Below are 4,870 nucleotides of genomic sequence, written 5' to 3'. Positions count from 1 at the left end.
AAAACCTGTACGTTTAACAAAATGGGGACAATTTGCTAACTATTTGCATACTATTTCAGAAATTCGAATCCCTCGATGGGTAAATTTCACCCCTAACATTAACACAGAATTACACGGTTTCTGTGATGCCTCTGAAAAGGCCTATTGCGCAACAGTTTACGTACGCACACAGTACGATAAGAAAATATCTGCACACCTCTTGGTAGCCAAAGCCAAAGTTGCACCTTTGAAGACACTCAATCTGCCACGGTTTGAACTGAATGGTGCTCTTCTGTTAGCAAAATTAATTTCAATAGTTCAAACTCATCTGAAATTAACCGATCACAAAACGTATCTTTGGTCAGACTCAGAGATAGTTTTAGCGTGGTTAGAAAAACCACCCTATTGCTGGAAGACCTATGTATCCAACCGAATATCCCAAATTTTAGACTTAGTTGGCCCAGCAAAATGGCAACATGTTGCAAGTGCGGATAACCCAGCCGATCTTGGGACAAGAGGTTGCAAGCCACTGCACCTCACCAGCACTACACTCTGGTGGAATGGTCCAACATGGCTAACAGAATCACAAGAATTCTGGCCAAAGTCTCCCGCTCGTAATATAATACCGCCGGAAAGTCGGAAAATTGAAAATTTTCATATCACTCCAGAAGAGGATGATATTCTCCACCGATTTTCTTCATTTCCTAGAGCACTAAGAGTAGTCGCTTACATGCACAAATTCACCGAAAGACTTAAACAAAAAATGAAAGGGATACCAAATGATCCTTGCGTACAACTAACGCATACCGATTTGCAACATGCCAAAGTTAGTCTCATTACCTACACCCAAACTCGCTATTTCAGTCGAGAGAAAGCAAAGTTGGTCGAAAGACGACCACTCGAAAAGGGAAGCTCTCTTCTCGTCTTAAATCCATTCTTGGACGCTAAGGGATTAATAAGGGCAAATGGAAGATTAGCGAATTCCAACCTCAGTTACAACAAACGGCATCCCATTATTATACCTGAGAAATCCCGTTTTACTCATTTACTTTTAATATATCTTCACCAGCTTACACTACATGGTGAGCATCGCTTGATGCAGCAAATGGTCCGAAAAGAATTGTATATACCGCGACTAAGGCCACAACTTAAAAAGACGCTTTTTACGTGTAAACAATGTACCTTGTACAAACATAAAATGCGTATGCAGATCATGGCCGCTTTACCACCTGAACGTAATTATGCTCTACCCTTTACTATTACTGGGATTGGTTTGCTGGACCTCCCCTGATAAAGTCCTCGATCTTAAGGTCTTCTCCATTTAGAAAAGGGTATGTGGCTGTTTTTGTACGTTTTGGCGACAAGGCAGTACACCTCGAGCTTTGTTCAGATCTGACAACTGCGGCTTTCCTCGCAGCATTTGCACGTTTTGTCGGACGACGCGGAGTTTCCATCAAAGATCATGAGCGACAATGGAAAAAACTTTATCGGAGCTCAACGAGCCACTGAGAGGGAGTTCATAAACTTTATGAAAGAAGTATCCCCTGAAATTGTTAAAAAATATTCACCCCAAGGGATCGATTGGCAGTTTATACCTCCATGTTCTCCACACATGTGTGGACTTTGGGAATCAGCAGTAAAAAGCTTTAAGTCCCATTTAAAGAAAACGGCTGGTAATCATAAATTCAATTATGAGGAGTTTACTACACTACTCACTCGTATCGAAGCCATATTAAATTCAAGACCTATATCACCACTCTCGCAAGATCCCTCCGATTTCACAGCTCTTACACCTGGACACTTCCTCAGAGGAGCTCCTCTTTTCGCCATACCTGAGACAGAAGGAGACTCACTCACTTTAATAAATCGATGGGAAAGAATCAAGATTCAACATCATCAATTCAGCCACAGATGGAAGGAGGACTATCTTAAAGATCTCCATAAGAGATATCGATGGAAAACGATCCAGAAGGAACCCAGTACAGGCGAATGTGTCATCATACAGGACGAATGCCTTCCCCCAACCGAATGGCGACTCGGCCGCATTGAAAAGGTACATCGGGGACGAGATGGTCATATTAGAGTGGTAGATGTACGAACACAAACTGGCATACTAACTCGACCGTTGGTAACTAATTACACAAACTCCGCGAAATCAAACGCATAAAATAAAATAAAATAACAAAAAAAAAAAAAAATTATTATTAAAATTAATCCGTTTAATCCTAAGTACTACCGTTATACAAACGATACATGCAAACCTAAAACCAATGAGCGATAACAATTAAACCGTAAAAAAAAAATATGTATAGTATATGATGATATATGTATCTATCTGTAAAACAAGTACCCAATTACATAATTCAACACATGAACCATACAATGTTCTAATATAGTATATTCCTATTCCAATAGAAATGGACATAGAAGACATCCAACTTACTCCCAAGATTGTGAAGTCCGCCATTGCTGCACCTAGAGCATCAGCTCCACCCATCGCCGCACCAAAGACACGAAGAGTCTTGAGTCCGCCAACGCAATCATCTGTTGCAACACCCAGGGATGCATATGAAGATCCATTTGAGGAAAATTTGCCTCCACGATGCAGCTTATGCCATCGACCCCACGTTCTGAAGAGGTGCACTATCTTCAAAAGCATGAAGCCAGCTCAACGCCAACAGATCGCTTGCGCACACGGTCATTGCATGAATTGCTTGGCAGACTCCCACACCACCTTCGAATGTCCAACCGACGGGTTATGCCAATACTGTCAACGCCCTCATCATACACTGTTTTATCGATTCCCTCGTCGAGTCAATCCGCCAGCAATCCGCACAAATAACAGACACAGACAACACGAGGATCCTGTCCAGCGCCGAAGAGGGCACCATTCCAAACGCACCAGGGGAGCGCACTCACGACCACCTGCACCAACCTACGGTCATCGTAATCCACCCCGCAGACCCACTGGACTGAACGCCGTAGTGAGCACTCTGCAACGGTTGCAACGTCTTCTAGGCGATTAATCCGCCTAGGGGGGCCGGGATGTTTATGCGACATCTGGTCGTGAGATATTTTGCTACGCCGCGCATATCATCCTCACAGCACTCATCACACACAATCCACACCCAACATACTAAAGGTCACATAACCCAATACAACACAACATGTCATCCACACAAACACAGCTACACATCATACCAACCACACTACACACCAACACTTCGCCGTTTTCACCACTCACAACCGATACAAAAGGATTGGTCACATCGGAATGAGCGCCTTTTTTCGTTTTATCCGTGACCGCTAAGGTTTTTCGCCATCGAGACGTTCGTCGACACATCGCTCTACAAGTTTAAAAATCATTAAGTTAAACCAAAGTGCCAGTGGAATTTGAACATTTGTTGTGAAAAGAAAAAAGAGAAAATAAATACAAAAACCATTCATTTCAAAGTGAAATACTTCTTTTCTTTATTTCAAAGAAAATTTGCTAACTAAAAAATTCCAGGTGCAAGTGCAAGTGCAACAAGTGAGTATATCACCGACATCCGGGTAAACAAATGGTTTGCAATTAAACAAGTGCAAGTGCAACAAGTGTAAGTGCAAGTGCAACAAGTGAGTATATCACCAACATCCGGGTGAACAAAAGGTTTGCAATTAAACAAGATATTTGTAATTAGTTAAAAATAAAAATATAATATGGTACATAAGCGACCGCGGATACTTAAACGAGTCGTACTTAAAACAATAATTTCTATGTATTACAAAAAATAAACCGTGAGATGTAGCAAGATATTATATAGGCTGTTAAGAGTGATGGAAAGGGATTTGATTTTCATTTAAGCGGAGTACTACTTAGCCGGGCTTGACTGTACACATGAATCAGAGGAGTATTGAATATTTTCTTTGAAATATTGCTTGAATTGAAAATCGACAAATAAACTATGTTGTCAATTTTATTCTAATATATTTTAATACTTATTTTTGCGGGGTCGCCGCATTTTCCTTCTCATACATTTCAGAAATATATTAAATTTATGATTTTTAGCTTTTGAAATCGTCGCGAAAAGACGCTTGTAGGCAAGGCATGCTCGGGGAGATGTAATGGCGTCTGCTTTTATGAATGAATCGAATATGTTTTTTGAAAGTACGTTTGCGTTCATGAATGAAAATTTTGTTGTTGTGTAATGTACTATAAATTTTGACGTCGGCAATTTGGCTGCCATATTGGTTTCTGATGCTTTTTCCAACGATTGTTATTTTTGTAGAACAATATTTGTAATTTTTGCGGGTGACATATCCACATGTGAACGCATGTAAGTATGTATGTTGTGTATGCATTGTTTGTGTAGGAATGTCATACGCACATATTTACATGTGGACTCATACTGTAAGTATGTAAGATGATTTTTGAGACTATTGTTGTTTTTCCAGAAGAATGTTTGTATTTTTTGATTTACATGCGTACGCATATGTATATTAATTGTGTGAGAATGTCATACATATATATGTATGTACGTAAATATAGAGAAGCGCGCGCTTTTTATATTACTGATAAATGATTATATCTTGATTTGAAATTGATTTGTACTTACATACATACATATCTGCAGGATAGATGCGTATGAAAGTTTTAAATGATAAAAGGTGTGATTTACATATGTATATTATTATTGTAATATATTATGTTTTTAGGATATTACGATAATATATCATATATGTACATATATGTATATCATATATACATGTATATGAAATTATGTTATATTATTAAAGATAAGAAATATTTAAAAAGTAGCTTTTATTTGGACATTAACTACAAATATTACCTTGAAAATAACATAATTAAATAATAATGTTATCAAGTTTGCATGAATTCACAAAAATTCGC

Source organism: Bactrocera tryoni, unplaced genomic scaffold (assembly GCF_016617805.1).
Source record: "Bactrocera tryoni isolate S06 unplaced genomic scaffold, CSIRO_BtryS06_freeze2 scaffold_11, whole genome shotgun sequence".
In the NCBI taxonomy this organism is placed as follows: Eukaryota; Metazoa; Arthropoda; class Insecta; order Diptera; family Tephritidae; genus Bactrocera; species Bactrocera tryoni.
Note: the sequence above shows the minus strand (reverse complement) of the source record.